This window comes from Aedes albopictus, chromosome 1, assembly GCF_035046485.1.
Source record: "Aedes albopictus strain Foshan chromosome 1, AalbF5, whole genome shotgun sequence".
Lineage (NCBI taxonomy): Eukaryota > Metazoa > Arthropoda > Insecta > Diptera > Culicidae > Aedes > Aedes albopictus.
Window position 1 is genome coordinate 114,246,640 of NC_085136.1, and position 17,195 is coordinate 114,263,834.

The 17,195-nt window shown below is 38.2% G+C and overlaps 1 protein-coding gene and 1 long non-coding RNA gene across 3 annotated transcripts in view; both read right to left on the minus strand.

The window, feature by feature from the left end:
- The window catches only part of LOC115256094 (corticotropin-releasing factor-binding protein), a 159,918-nt gene that overhangs the window by 34,617 nt on the left and 108,106 nt on the right, over nucleotides 1–17,195 (minus strand). The gene's annotated exons all lie outside the window — the stretch shown is intronic.
- On the minus strand, nucleotides 10,466–16,447 carry LOC134285527 (uncharacterized). Its single transcript, XR_009996450.1, has 3 exons — nucleotides 16,274–16,447; nucleotides 15,954–16,206; nucleotides 10,466–10,586 (listed from the first exon to the last, which is right to left on the minus strand). It is a non-coding gene; the product is annotated as an uncharacterized LOC134285527 (long non-coding RNA).

The window sequence follows — 17,195 nt, forward strand, 5'->3', positions numbered from 1 at the left end:
CTTGGTGAACAAGTTTTAAATTTGAGATTGAATACAAAATATACTGAAAAAGGATTTTAAAGCGTAGGGAGAAAGAATATGGTTAAACAAGACCTGTAGTGCGTCACCTCGCACCTCGGGAGAACTTGGTGAACCAGTTTTAAATTTGGAATTAAATACAGAAATCACTGAAATACAAGTTAAAAGTTTAGGGACAAGGGATTTGGTTAAACAAGACCTGTAGTGCGTCACCTCGCACCTTGGGAGAACTTGGTGAACCAGTTTTAAATTTGGAATTAAATACAGAAATCACTGAAATACAAGTTAAAAGTTTAGGGACAAGGGATTTGGTTAAACAAGACCTGTAGTGCGTCACATCGCACCTTGGGAGAACTTGGTGAACCAGTTTTAAATTTGAGATTATATATAGAAATCACTGAAATACAAGTTCAAAGTTTAAGGACAATGAATTTGGTTAAACAAGACCTAAAGTGCGTCACATCGCACCTTGGGAGAACTTGGTGAACCAGTTTTAAATTTGAGATTATATATAGAAATCACTGAAATACAAGTTCAAAGTTTAAGGACAATGAATTTGGTTAAACAAGACCTGTAGTGCGTCACATCGCACCTTGGGAGAACTTGGTGAACAAGTTTTAAATTTGAGATTGAATACAAAATATACTGAAAAAGGATTTTAAAGCGTAGGGAGAAAGAATATGGTTAAACAAGACCTGTAGTGCGTCACATCGCACCTCGGGAGAACTTGGTGAACAAGTTTTAAATTTGAGATTGAATACAAAATATACTGAAAAAGGATTTTAAAGCGTAGGGAGAAAGAATATGGTTAAACAAGACCTGTAGTGCGTCACCTCGCACCTCGGGAGAACTTGGTGAACCAGTTTTAAATTTGGAATTAAATACAGAAATCACTGAAATACAAGTTAAAAGTTTAGGGACAAGGGATTTGGTTAAACAAGACCTGTAGTGCGTCACATCGCACCTTGGGAGAACTTTGTGAACCAGTTTTAAATTTATAATTAAATACAGAAATCACTGAAATACAAGTTAAAAGTTTAAGGACAATGAATTTGGTTAAACAAGACCTGTAGTGCGTCACATCGCACCTTGGGAGAACTTGGTGAACCAGTTTTAAATTTGAGATTATATATAGAAATCACTGAAATACAAGTTCAAAGTTTAAGGACAATGAATTTGGTTAAACAAGACCTGTAGTGCGTCACATCGCACCTTGGGAGAACTTGGTGAACCAGTTTTAAATTTGAGATTGAATACAAAATATACTGAAAAAGGATTTTAAAGCGTAGGGAGAAAGAATATGGTTAAACAAGACCTGTAGTGCGTCACATCGCACCTCGGGAGAACTTGGTGAACAAGTTTTAAATTTGAGATTGAATACAAAATATACTGAAAAAGGATTTTAAAGCGTAGGGAGAAAGAATATGGTTAAACAAGACCTGTAGTGCGTCACCTCGCACCTCGGGAGAACTTGGTGAACCAGTTTTAAATTTGGAATTAAATACAGAAATCACTGAAATACAAGTTAAAAGTTTAGGGACAAGGGATTTGGTTAAACAAGACCTGTAGTGCGTCACATCGCACCTTGGGAGAACTTGGTGAACCAGTTTTAAATTTGAGATTATATATAGAAATCACTGAAATACAAGTTCAAAGTTTAAGGACAATGAATTTGGTTAAACAAGACCTGTAGTGCGTCACATCGCACCTTGGGAGAACTTGGTGAACAAGTTTTAAATTTGAGATTGAATACAAAATATACTGAAAAAGGATTTTAAAGCGTAGGGAGAAAGAATATGGTTAAACAAGACCTGTAGTGCGTCACCTCGCACCTCGGGAGAACTTGGTGAACCAGTTTTAAATTTGGAATTAAATACAGAAATCACTGAAATACAAGTTAAAAGTTTAGGGACAAGGGATTTGGTTAAACAAGACCTGTAGTGCGTCACCTCGCACCTTGGGAGAACTTGGTGAACCAGTTTTAAATTTGGAATTAAATACAGAAATCACTGAAATACAAGTTAAAAGTTTAGGGACAAGGGATTTGGTTAAACAAGACCTGTAGTGCGTCACATCGCACCTTGGGAGAACTTGGTGAACCAGTTTTAAATTTGAGATTATATATAGAAATCACTGAAATACAAGTTCAAAGTTTAAGGACAATGAATTTGGTTAAACAAGACCTAAAGTGCGTCACATCGCACCTTGGGAGAACTTGGTGAACCAGTTTTAAATTTGAGATTATATATAGAAATCACTGAAATACAAGTTCAAAGTTTAAGGACAATGAATTTGGTTAAACAAGACCTGTAGTGCGTCACATCGCACCTTGGGAGAACTTGGTGAACAAGTTTTAAATTTGAGATTGAATACAAAATATACTGAAAAAGGATTTTAAAGCGTAGGGAGAAAGAATATGGTTAAACAAGACCTGTAGTGCGTCACATCGCACCTCGGGAGAACTTGGTGAACAAGTTTTAAATTTGAGATTGAATACAAAATATACTGAAAAAGGATTTTAAAGCGTAGGGAGAAAGAATATGGTTAAACAAGACCTGTAGTGCGTCACCTCGCACCTCGGGAGAACTTGGTGAACCAGTTTTAAATTTGGAATTAAATACAGAAATCACTGAAATACAAGTTAAAAGTTTAGGGACAAGGGATTTGGTTAAACAAGACCTGTAGTGCGTCACATCGCACCTTGGGAGAACTTGGTGAACCAGTTTTAAATTTATAATTAAATACAGAAATCACTGAAATACAAGTTAAAAGTTTAAGGACAATGAATTTGGTTAAACAAGACCTGTAGTGCGTCACATCGCACCTTGGGAGAACTTGGTGAACCAGTTTTAAATTTGAGATTATATATAGAAATCACTGAAATACAAGTTCAAAGTTTAAGGACAATGAATTTGGTTAAACAAGACCTGTAGTGCGTCACATCGCACCTTGGGAGAACTTGGTGAACCAGTTTTAAATTTGAGATTGAATACAAAATATACTGAAAAAGGATTTTAAAGCGTAGGGAGAAAGAATATGGTTAAACAAGACCTGTAGTGCGTCACATCGCACCTCGGGAGAACTTGGTGAACAAGTTTTAAATTTGAGATTGAATACAAAATATACTGAAAAAGGATTTTAAAGCGTAGGGAGAAAGAATATGGTTAAACAAGACCTGTAGTGCGTCACCTCGCACCTCGGGAGAACTTGGTGAACCAGTTTTAAATTTGGAATTAAATACAGAAATCACTGAAATACAAGTTAAAAGTTTAGGGACAAGGGATTTGGTTAAACAAGACCTGTAGTGCGTCACATCGCACCTTGGGAGAACTTGGTGAACCAGTTTTAAATTTGAGATTATATATAGAAATCACTGAAATACAAGTTCAAAGTTTAAGGACAATGAATTTGGTTAAACAAGACCTGTAGTGCGTCACATCGCACCTTGGGAGAACTTGGTGAACCAGTTTTAAATTTGGAATTAAATACAGAAATCACTGAAATACAAGTTCAGAGTTTAGGGACAAGGAATTTGGTTAAACAAGACCTGTAGTGCGTCACCTCGCACCTTGGGAGAACTTGGTGAACCAGTTTTAAATTTGAGATTATATATAGAAATCACTAAAATACAAGTTCAAAGTTTAAGGACAATGAATTTGGTTAAACAAGACCTGTAGTGCGTCACATCGCACCTTGGGAGAACTTGGTGAACAAGTTTTAAATTTGAGATTGAATACAAAATATACTGAAAAAGGATTTTAAAGCGTAGGGAGAAAGAATATGGTTAAACAAGACCTGTAGTGCGTCACCTCGCACCTCGGGAGAACTTGGTGAACCAGTTTTAAATTTGGAATTAAATACAGAAATCACTGAAATACAAGTTAAAAGTTTAGGGACAAGGGATTTGGTTAAACAAGACCTGTAGTGCGTCACCTCGCACCTTGGGAGAACTTGGTGAACCAGTTTTAAATTTGAGATTATATATAGAAATCACTGAAATACAAGTTCAAAGTTTAAGGACAATGAATTTGGTTAAACAAGACCTGTAGTGCGTCACATCGCACCTTGGGAGAACGTGGTGAACCAGTTTTAAATTTGAGATTGAATACAAAATATACTGAAAAAGGATTTTAAAGCGTAGGGAGAAAGAATATGGTTAAAAAAGACCTGTAGTGCGTCACATCGCACCTCGGGAGAACTTGGTGAACCAGTTTTAAATTTGAGATTGAATACAAAATATACTGAAAAAGGATTTTAAAGCGTAGGGAGAAAGAATATGGTTAAACAAGACCTGTAGTGCGTCACCTCGCACCTCGGGAGAACTTGGTGAACCAATTTTAAATTTGAGATTATATATAGAAATCACTGAAATACAAGTTAAAAGTTTAGGGACAAGGGATTTGGTTAAACAAGACCTGTAGTGCGTCACATCGCACCTTGGGAGAACTTGGTGAACCAGTTTTAAATTTGAGATTATATATAGAAATCACTGAAATACAAGTTCAAAGTTTAAGGACAATGAATTTGGTTAAACAAGACCTGTAGTGCGTCACATCGCACCTTGGGAGAACTTGGTGAACCAGTTTTAAATTTGAGATTATATATAGAAATCACTGAAATACAAGTTCAAAGTTTAAGGACAATGAATTTGGTTAAACAAGACCTGTAGTGCGTCACATCGCACCTTGGGAGAACTTGGTGAACCAGTTTTAAATTTGGAATTAAATACAGAAATCACTGAAATACAAGTTCAGAGTTTAGGGACAAGGAATTTGGTTAAACAAGATCCGGGTTTCTAATTCTGTGTAGGACTTGTTAAAACGGGATGCCTGATATGTACTGCGGACAAATGGGCTGGAAGCACTGAGCAATCACAATTACTGTCGTACTAATCATATTAAATGCATGCTTTTCTACTTACATCCCGAACGTCGCCAACCGGCAAAGAGGACATGACGAAAAAACGCGAGCTGGCCCTAACAAAAACTAGAAAGGCGATGAAAATGGTCACCGATGCAACGATATGGAAACAAAATAGATGAGAAATTATCGACCAAATCAAAATCTATGAACATATCCCTAATGTTCTTTATCATTCTTTCTTTTTCTGAACTGAGAACTTGGTGAACCAGTTTTAAATTTGAGATTATATATAGAAATCACTGAAATACAAGTTCAAAGTTTAAGGACAATGAATTTGGTTAAACAAGACCTGTAGTGCGTCACATCGCACCTTGGGAGAACTTGGTGAACCAGTTTTAAATTTGGAATTAAATACAGAAATCACTGAAATACAAGTTCAGAGTTTAGGGACAAGGAATTTGGTTAAACAAGACCTGTAGTGCGTCACCTCGCACCTTGGGAGAACTTGGTGAACCAGTTTTAAATTTGGAATTAAATACAGAAATCACTGAAATACAAGTTGAAAGTTTAGGGACAAGGGATTTGGTTAAACAAGACCTGTAGTGCGTCACATCGCACCTTGGGAGAACTTGGTGAACCAGTTTTAAATTTGGAATTAAATACAGAAATCACTGAAATACAAGTTAAAAGTTTAGGGACAAGCGATTTGGTTAAACAAGACCTGTAGTGCGTCACATCGCACCTTGGGAGAACTTGGTGAACCAGTTTTAAATTTGAGATTATATATAGAAATCACTGAAATACAAGTTCAAAGTTTAAGGACAATGAATTTGGTTAAACAAGACCTGTAGTGCGTCACCTCGCACCTTGGGAGAACTTGGTGAACCAGTTTTAAATTTGAGATTATATATAGAAATCACTGAAATACAAGTTCAAAGTTTAAGGACAATGAATTTGGTTAAACAAGACCTGGGCTTTTTTACAAGAGAGTAGTGTGCGGTAGTTCGGCAGCAGCAAAGCTTCGCGCGCTCGCTTTGCTAGATTTTTGCGATTTGTTTTTCTTCTCTGCGGGGCACCGACGACGGGAAGCCAAGCAGTCAGTAGTGTCAGTGTGCGGTAGTTCGGCAGCAGCAAAGTTTCGCGCGCTCGCTTTGCTAGATTTTTGCGATTTGTTTTTTTTTTTTCTCTTCTCTCTGCGGGGCTCCGACGACGGGACGAGTGTGCGCGCGCCGTGGTTGAGTCGGTTCCGAATTTTTCGCTTCCCTTCGGCGCTAGTTTCCAATACACTTTTAGTTGATAATAAATATTTTCTTTCATTTTTTGCATTTACACAAAAGAGTGAAAAATGTTAGTTCGGGTTCGCCGGTCGAGAAAAAAATCCGGGCGCCGACAAGTGAGTCGCGTTCAGTGTATTTCTGTGTGGAATAGACTAAAGGTTTCTGCTCCCTAGTGGAGTGGAGACGTGCGATAGAATTTTCTTTTTGGCTAGTTCTTGCGTCGAAAAGTGGTCGGTTGTTAACGGCGGTTTGTGTATATTGATCCATTGTCAAATCATATCACCAACCATAGGTGACTCCCGGACTGACAATGTACCTTACCCTACTAACAAAAAATTCCTTCCTGAGACAAACGTGGAGATGCAGCGATTCGCGGTCTTTTTAACAACGTTTGTCTTACTAACATTCCCTTCCATCCTCGATGACCGTAAGGACGTGGCCGGCGCCGTTATTGACCTTATTAAAGTTGAGAGCTCTCGACCTGTGTACATTGAGAATAGTAAGCTAGTCAAAAGCCCTATTCATTGGTTCCTTGTGCAATTTCGATTGCTCTGGTCAATCACGGAGTAGCAACTACGAATTGTGCGGTCATCTATGCTCATGCTCATGCTCATGCTCAATGAATTTGGTTAAACAAGACCTGTAGTGCGTCACATCGCACCTTGGGAGAACTTGGTGAACCAGTTTTAAATTTGGAATTAAATACAGAAATCACTGAAATACAAGTTAAAAGTTTAGGGACAAGCGATTTGGTTAAACAAGACCTGTAGTGCGTCACATCGCACCTTGGGAGAACTTGGTGAACCAGTTTTAAATTTGAGATTATATATAGAAATCACTGAAATACAAGTTCAAAGTTTAAGGACAATGAATTTGGTTAAACAAGACCTGTAGTGCGTCACATCGCACCTTGGGAGAACGTGGTGAACCAGTTTTAAATTTGAGATTGAATACAAAATATACTGAAAAAGGATTTTAAAGCGTAGGGAGAAAGAATATGGTTAAACAAGATCTGTAGTGCGTCACCTCGCACCTTGGGAGAACTTGGTGAACCAGTTTTAAATTTGAGATTGAATACAAAATATACTGAAAAAGGATTTTAAATCGTAGGGAGAAAGAATATGGTTAAACAAGACCTGTAGTGCGTCACATCGCACCTCGGGAGAACTTGGTGAACCAGTTTTAAATTTGAGATTATATATAGAAATCACTGAAATACAAGTTCAAAGTTTAAGGACAATGAATTTGGTTAAACAAGACCTGTAGTGCGTCACATCGCACCTTGGGAGAACTCGGTGAACCAGTTTTAAATTTGGAATTAAATACAGAAATCACTGAAATACAAGTTCAGAGTTTAGGGACAGGGAATTTGGTTAAACAAGATCTGTAATGCATCACCTCGCACCTTGGGAGAACTTGGTGAACCAGTTTTAAATTTGGAATTAAATACAGAAATCACTGAAATACAAGTTCAGAGTTTAGGGACAAGGAATTTGGTTAAACAAGACCTGTAGTGCGTCACATCGCACCTTGGGAGAACTTGGTGAACCAGTTTTAAATTTGAGATTATATATAGAAATCACTGAAATACAAGTTCAAAGTTTAAGGACAATGAATTTGGTTAAACAAGACCTGTAGTGCGTCACATCGCACCTTGGGAGAACTTGGTGAACCAGTTTTAAATTTGGAATTAAATACAGAAATCACTGAAATACAAGTTCAGAGTTTAGGGACAAGGAATTTGGTTAAACAAGACCTGTAGTGCGTCACATCGCACCTCGGGAGAACTTGGTGAACCAGTTTTAAATTTGAGATTATATATAGAAATCACTGAAATACAAGTTCAAAGTTTAGGGACAAGGGATTTGCACTGTTGAAAATGCTTTGACATCCATGTGCACAACAGAACACGTGCTCGATGAACAAATTGAGATTTGAAATTATGAAAAGAAATCCACGTACTCCGGTGAGACTCGAACTCACGACTCCCAATTCGCTAGACGGGCGCTTCTATTCCTTCAAGCTACGGAGTCGGAATAGAAGCGCCCGTCTAGCGAATTGGGAGTCGTGAGTTCGAGTCTCACCGGAGTACGTGGATTTCTTTTCATAATTTCAAATCTCAATTTGTTCATCGAGCACGTGTTCTGTTGTGCACATGGATGTCAAAGCATTTTCAACAGTGTAATTTCCCACATGGCTTGGTCAGCCAAAGCAAAATCAAGAAATTGACACAAGGGATTTGGTTAAACAAGACCTGTAGTGCGTCACCTCGCACCTTGGGCGAACTTGGTGAACCAGTTTTAAATTTGGAATTAAATACAGAAATCACTGAAATACAAGTTCAGAGTTTAGGGACAAGGAATTTGGTTAAACAAGACCTGTAGTGCGTCACCTCGCACCTTGGGAGAACTTGGTGAACCAGTTTTAAATTTGGAATTAAATACAGAAATCACTGAAATACAAGTTAAAAGTTTAGGGACAAGGGATTTGGTTAAACAAGACCTGTAGTGCGTCACATCGCACCTTGGGAGAACTTGGTGAACCAGTTTTAAATTTGGAATTAAATACAGAAATCACTGAAATACAAGTTCAGAGTTTAGGGACAAGGAATTTGGTTAAACAAGACCTGTAGTGCGTCACATCGCACCTTGGGAGAACGTGGTGAACCAGTTTTAAATTTGAGATTGAATACAAAATATACTGAAAAAGGATTTTAAAGCGTAGGGAGAAAGAATATGGTTAAACAAGACCTGTAGTGCGTCACATCGCACCTCGGGAGAACTTGGTGAACCAGTTTTAAATTTGAGATTATATATAGAAATCACTGAAATACAAGTTCAAAGTTTAAGGACAATGAATTTGGTTAAACAAGACCTGTAGTGCGTCACATCGCACCTTGGGAGAACTTGGTGAACCAGTTTTAAATTTGAGATTATATATAGAAATCACTGAAATACAAGTTCAAAGTTTAAGGACAATGAATTTTGTTAAACAAGACCTGTAGTGCGTCACCTCGCACCTTGGGAGAACTTGGTGAACCAGTTTTAAATTTGGAATTAAATACAGAAATCACTGAAATACAAGTTAAAAGTTTAGGGACAAGGGATTTGGTTAAACAAGACCTGTAGTGCGTCACATCGCACCTTGGGAGAACTTGGTGAACCAGTTTTAAATTTGGAATTAAATACAGAAATCACTGAAATACAAGTTCAGAGTTTAGGGACAAGGAATTTGGTTAAACAAGACCTGTAGTGCGTCACATCGCACCTTGGGAGAACGTGGTGAACCAGTTTTAAATTTGAGATTGAATACAAAATATACTGAAAAAGGATTTTAAAGCGTAGGGAGAAAGAATATGGTTAAACAAGACCTGTAGTGCGTCACATCGCACCTCGGGAGAACTTGGTGAACCAGTTTTAAATTTGAGATTATATATAGAAATCACTGAAATACAAGTTCAAAGTTTAAGGACAATGAATTTGGTTAAACAAGACCTGTAGTGCGTCACATCGCACCTTGGGAGAACTTGGTGAACCAGTTTTAAATTTGAGATTATATATAGAAATCACTGAAATACAAGTTCAAAGTTTAAGGACAATGAATTTGGTTAAACAAGACCTGTAGTGCGTCACATCGCACCTTGGGAGAACTTGGTGAACCAGTATTAAATTTGAGATTATATACAGAAATTACTGAAATACAAGTTCAAAGTTTAGGGACAAGAAATTTGGTTAAACAAGACCTGTAGTGCGTCACCTCGCACCTTGGGAGAACTTGGTGAACCAGTTTTAAATTTGAGATTATATATAGAAATCACTGAAATACAAGTTCAAAGTTTGGGGACAAGGAATATAGTTGAACAAGACCTGTAATGCGTTACCTCGCACCTTGCGAAAACTTGGTGAACCAGTTTTGAATTAGAGATTGTATACAAAAATCACTGAAAAACAATTTCAACGTTTAAGGAGAAAAAATATGGTTAAACAATACATGTTATGCGTCACCTCGTAATTATATCTATGGTAGATTAGTGAATGATAGAACCAGTTTTGTTTGTCATGAACGCAAGATTCACTAATTCGCTTTTTCAAAGTTTAGGGAGAAAGAATATGTTTGAAAAAAAAATAGACATGTGTCATCTCTCAATTTTTTACCTAAAATTAATTGCAAGCATGTCTTATAAATCAGTGAAAATTTTGATCTCTGGAAGTGTTTGTGAACCTACCCTGTGGATTTTCGGAAATTTTAATAGAGCCCACCAGAACACCCCCCCCCCCCCAAGTTTCTTTTTATTACTTATTAACATATCAATTATAGCACCAAAATATGGATCCTGTCAAACTTGTCCAATCCTCTAGGTTGCCAGGAAGGGGTTGTCCATGATAATGTTCGCCATGTGGGTGGATTAGTATTGATTGTCATAAGAAACTGCAAGAATTTTAAAAAAATAATAAGTTAATCAAGAACGTATCCTCAACATTTCACCGGTTCTTTAGTTAAATATGGCTATACATTTTTATTCATCTTATTGAGATTTGCCAGGGTACCTGTTAGCATAGTAAGGGGGGCAAGATGGGTCACCGAAGAAAAAGATCCATATAACTTGCTAAATATATCGCATTTCTCTGTTTTCTATTACGACTTTCAGATACACTAGTCAGCTATGATATAAGATGATAGAAAGATCATGAAGTTTAAGAACTGGTTCTCGACAAGCAATTTTCTAAACATGACCCATCTTGCCCCACCTTATTTTTACGGGGGCAAGATGGGTCAGTTAACAGAAAATTATAATGTTTTTGCAAGAAAATATTAATTTTAAGTAAATACACAAATTTTCAGTTCTCTAATCGCTTCGATAATGTAGGTCACGGAATAGGCTTTCGGTGGAAAATAAAACATTTTCATAAACTATGCAAACATGCCGAAAATTAAGGGTGACCCATCTGGCCCCGCCTACACATTACACGTTGTTATATGGATGTATAGCATAAGGAGTATATTTATTTTTTTTCTGTTCAAGGATCGTAGAGAATTTTCAAATAAATATAACACTTTTCCTTGGATCCACGTCGTTGATCTGGGAAAATTATTGAAAGATTAAAAAAATATATTGTACGCTGGACGGCACTGACCCATCTTGCCCCCATATACCATACTATGTAAACGCAATGTGCAATACTGAAAACAGTAGCACAGACCATTGGATGTCTCAGCGAGCACCTCAGCAAACACTTTCCATCACAGCAGCACACTAGTCATATAAGAGTTACGGCAGCGCAGATTTTGGTTGTATAGTAGTACATTTGAATACAACCAAAACTTACGTTGCCGTAACCCCCATGTAACATGCGTGTTACTTGGGTGCTATTTTAGTGGCTAATTAAATTACTCTGCCGTTCATAAACCACGAAGCTCCTGTTTTAAGTTTGCTGATTACCGCTGCCTAGTAAAAGTTCAAAAAGAATCCGTGATGGAATATCTAGAGAAATACTTGGATAAATATCTGAAAACATAGTTGAAACCTTGTAGGAACTCCAGGTGGCATCTCCGATGGAACTCTCGGAGAAATCGTTGAAGGAATTTCTGAAGGTATCCTTAAAAGAACTCCTAAAAAAAATCTCGCAATGAATTTAGAAATGTCTGAAGGGATTCCAAGAGGCATCTATAAAGAAAAATCTGGAGGAATTTCTGAAGGAATTCCTTAATCCTTCCTGGATAAAACCCTGATGAAATTTCTTGACGAATCCCTGTAGGAACTCCTGGAAGAATTTCAGATTGAACTCATGGATAAGTCGTTGAAGGAACTCTTTAAAGAACTCTCTTTGAACCCTGAAAAATCTCTGGATAGATTCCTGGAGAAATCCCTGAAAGAATTTTAGAATCAATTTATGGAGGAATCCTTGAGAAAACTCCTGAAGATACCCCTGAAAGAATCCCTGAAGGGTCCCTTAACCTTTTGGAGCCGATTTGTTTCGCCGCTGTCGACGCAACCTCGCTGGTGTCGAACACGTTTGTTATGCTCGGTTTCATCGCCGGGGTCATATATGACCCCTCCGGCTCCAAAGGGTTAAGCAACTACTGGAGGAATCCCTAAAAAAAAAGTTTCGCGTTACGTAATATTTGAACGAACCCTTGGAACTCCTGGAGAAATCTCCGAACTAACTTCAGGAGAAACCTTTGAAGAAGTTCCAGTAAAAATACCCACAGGAATTCTTCAAGGAATCCCTACAACAACTTCTAGAGGAAACCTTGAAGTAACGAATCCCGTAGAGAACTTTTGGATAAATCTATGATGGAACTCCTGGTAGCAATCCTGAAAAAAATCATGATAGAATGTCTGCAAAAATCCCTGAATTAACTCATGAAGAAACCCTTCAATGGAATGTTTAAAGGAATTCCTGCAGGCAATCCTAAATGAACTCCTGGGAGGAATCCCTGAAGGAACTCTTTTAAGGATCTTTGAAACATCACTGAAAAAATACCTGGAGAAGTCCCTGAAAATATTTCAAGAAATAATTCCTAGAGAAACTCTAGAAAGAACCCCAGAAAGTAATCAAGATAAAAAAATTAAAGAATACTCCGGGAGAAATATTATGTTTTCACTTCAAAACGAATAAGCGACATTTTTTCTTTTACTTGTCTTGCGCACTGTCGTTCCATTATAATTCCTGTATGAGTTTTTTCAGAGATTCCTTCAGAAGTTCCTTCATTTCTTCTGAAGTTAATTCAGGGGTTTTTTTTCTGGAGTTCAAGGATTTTTTTTTTCAGAGATTTGATTTCCCCAAGTAACCAAAAGTTCCACTTCCCATGACAAAATGCACTTTCAAGTTCCGCGAAGTTCAGAGAAAGTTCCAAATGGAACTTTCTGGCTGCTTAAGAGGCTAACGATGAGCCTTGCTGGAACTTCGGTCACAAGTTCCGGCAAGGCTCTTTGTTAGCCTCTTAAGCAGCCAGAAAGTTCCATTCGGAACTTTATCTGAACTTCGCGGAACTTTAAAGCTGCTTAAGATGCTGCTCAGAACATTGTCGGAACTTTCAAGTTCATAGAAGTTCAGTTTAGTAGCATTGTGTTTCAATGAAGATAAAATTTATTTCTTTTATAGAAAACAACTGTTGAAGCATACACGAATAAAAAACAAATATGAATTAATCAAATCAATGAATACTAGGCTTGGGCAAAAAAAAAATTGCTGCTCATCGGATTCGAACCGATAGTCGCTGCGTGAGAACCCTACGCTCTACCACAGTACTACAGCTGCGATTGAGTGGACAGCAGCTAAACTCTGACTTGAATCGATTTTCTGTCGGCAGCTAGTTTTGCACATTTGTACAGTAGTGAAGTTAGCTTGACTTTGTCAAGTGTCTTCAGCAGCGCAGCGGTAAGTCGGTAGGCTATCACGCAGGAGGATCCAGTTCAAATCTAGAATAGCAGCGACATGTATGAAAATATGATTATCAAAAGGAATTTCCAAACGTGAATCACAAACCCACAAACAGGGTTGTGATCTGAAAAACACATTTTTGTTTCTGCATGAATTTTGTCAAAGTTCTGTTAGAAGCTGCTTAGAAGGCTATCCAGCGTGCTTATGTGAACTTTCAAGTTCCAAAATTACTTAAAAATGAAGCTGCTTAGAAGGCTAATGAGCAACCTTGAACAAGCTGCTTAGCTTATAAAGTACCCTTTTATCTGAACTTTTGGTTACTTGGGTCCTTCAATACTACCAAACCGAATGAGCGACGTTCTTTCTTTTACTTCCGCTGCTTTTACCTTGCGTTAAACACAATGTCAGAAGTTGCGCGCTGTATTGAGTATCAGGTGTACAATACAGCGCCCCACTTCCAACATTGTGTTTAACGCAAGGCAAAAGCAGCGGAAGTAAAAGACAAAATGTCGCTCATTCGGTTTGGTAGTATTGAAGGAAATCCAATCTCTGAAAAAAAAACCCTGAAATAACTTCAGAAGAAATGAAGGAACTTCTGAAGGAGTCTTTGAAAAAATTCATACAGGAATTATGCTGCCGTGAATCGCATATCAGTTTCATCTTTGCTGGATTTCCTATGCAAATGGGACAGATATGCGATTCACGGCGGTATGGAACTTCCATAAAAAATCTTATGTAGGAACTCTTAGAAAGAATCCGTGAAGGAACTTCTTAGAGGGTTTCTGAAAGATCTCTGGAAGTATCCCTGTAGAAATCCCTAAAGGAATTTCAAAACGGAACTTGGAAGACCTGGATATATCGCTGAAGAACTCCAGAAAAAAGTTTTAAAAAAGTTCAGGTGAAAATACCCAAAGGAAATCTTGAAGGAACCCCTGAAGTAACTCCTAGCAAGATTCCTGAAACTCCTACAGAAATTCCTGAATAAACTCCTGGAGGATCACTTCAATGATTCTTTAGAGAAATCCCTAAACGAATTCCTACAGGAAACCATAATGGAACTATTGGAATGATCCCTAGAAGATTTCTGGAAGGATACCTGGAGAAGTTCCTGAAAGAATTTCAAAAGGGATTCCTAAAGAAACCCTTGGAAAAACTCCTGAGTAAAAATCTTGCAGGGTTCTTCTAAGAAGCTTCGGAAGAAATCCTTGTGGGATTACTTCATCTCATGAAACTACAGAAAAAAAAATGAAGAAACTCCAGAAGGAATCCTAAGAGAAACTTCTGAAGGAATCCCTGATAAAAGTCCTGAAGAAATTGCTGAATTAGCCCCTGAAGGAATCTCTGAAGGAACTCTCTGGAGCAACTGTCGAAGAATTCCTTGAAGGAACTCATGGATATATCTCTGAAGGGATATCTGAAAACTCATGGATGAATCCCTGTAGGAATTCCTGAGGGGATCTCTGAAGAAGCTACGGTAGGAAACCCTGAAGGAATACCAGCAGGTACTACTGACAGAATCCCACGACCACCCCCTCAGGAAGCAAAATTTAATAAAACGTTATTTTTGACCATTTTGGGTGTTCAGTGTTAACGCCCTGATCATACCAGATCGAGTGTAAATGGGTTTTGGCAAAAGTCGGTACCCACGACCACCCCCTCAGGAGGCAAAATTTAATAAAACGTTATTTTTGACCATTTTGGGTGTTCAGTGCTAACGCCCTGACCATACCAGATCGAGTGTAAATGGGTTTTGGCAAAAGTCGGTACCCACAACCACCCCCTCAGGAGGCAAAATTTAATAAAACGTTATTTTTGACCATTTTGGGTGTTCAGTGCTAACGCCCTGACCATACCAGATCGAGTGTAAATGGGTTTTGGCAAAAGTCGGTACCCACGACCACCCCCTCAGGAGGCAAAATTTAATAAAACGTTATTTTTGACCATTTTGGGTGTTCAATGCTAACGCCCTGACCATACCAGATCGAGTGTAAATGGGTTTTGGCAAAAGTCGGTACCCACGACCACCCCCTCAGGAGGCAAAATTTAATAAAACGTTATTTTTGACCATTTTGGGTGTTCAGTGCTAACGCCCTGACCATACCAGATCGAGTGTAAATGGGTTTTGGCAAAAGTCGGTACCCACGACCACCCCCTCAGGAAGCAAAATTTAATAAAACGTTATTTGAGTGCATTTTGGGCAATTCAAATTGACAAACATTTTGGACGAATGCCTGGAGAAACAGGTATCAAACTGTATGACCATTGTATTAGCGAAGTGTATTAAACAGTTGTGGAAGGGAAAATAGTAATTTGATCGGGTAGAGCAATTATATTGGGATTATCTACTTTTAACCCATCTTGAAAGAAAACAAACACCCGCCCCCTCTCATCTTTACGTAGGTTTTCCTACCTTGGGCAATCTTCGTCCGCACATCGTCCGTAACGTCCCGTCTCGTCGGTCCCGTCGGTCACCACAACGGCAATGCGATCCAAACTAAGTCAGCAAGGACGACAGGAATTCATTGATTAACGACGATAGGCTCGCTGTCGTGCGGGTGATTTTCTCGGAACATTCAGCCTTCATTAGCGGCCCAAGGAATACGCTCGGATCGACCAAACATAAATAAGTCATCTGTTTACAGAAGCTCCTTCTTTGCTTTATTCTACAAAAAAAAGAAACATATTGACAATCCATCCAAACTTAGCAAAGGTTAGGTAATAAATACAAACCTGATGGAGAGCTCCGGCAAGAGCCATTTCCCCGTGGACGATAAATATTCTGCGGCCCGGCGTTCCGGGGCGCACCGTTTGTATAGTTTTCGCTCCATTTAAAGCAAATTTCTACTTTTTTTCCTCGATTTTTCCGTCTCTAACTGGCGTAGCCGTTCCAAAGTTTGCTTTCGATTTTTGTTTTGTGTTTATTTGACAGATGGGTTGGTACACTGAAATAAATTTTGTTGTCATTTCCATCGAATCCATGGTAGAATTAAGAACTGTACCAACAATTTTCAACCGAATGCAAAATTCTGTTAATTGTACTGAAACATTGTCAATATTACCATGCGTGTATTACTGTTGACTAAAAACATTCTTGGTTCTACTATTTGGGCATTGTAATTTCTACCATGTAGACTTGAATGTTGCGCGTCTTAGATAAACATGGTCAAAAATACAATGTCAAAATAGTAGCATCAAGAATGTTTTTAGTCAATGGTACTTCACGAATGGTAATATTGACAATGTTTCAGTACAATTAACAGAATTTTGCATTCGGTTGAAAATTGTTGGTACAGTTCTTAATTTTACCATGGATTCGGTGGAAACAACAACAAAATTTATTTCAGTGTAAACATGGCTCCATGTATGGTCCACTGCACGAATTTATTCTGGCCTGCTTACTCTCACGCGAAATTTGACGTTTGAGCGGTGTCGGCACCGCTCAAACGTCAAATTTCGCGTGAGAGTAAGCAGGCCAGCATAAATTCGTGCAGTGGACCATGCTCATGATTCCATGTATAGGAAAAGGAAGAGCAACCAATATCGAGGCAAAAGAGGCAGAAGTTTTCGGTTGAAACAATGTATGGAGATTTGAACATTTTTTCAAATATTTCAAATATTTCGAAATTAAGGCAAAAAATATTTGGTAACGCAG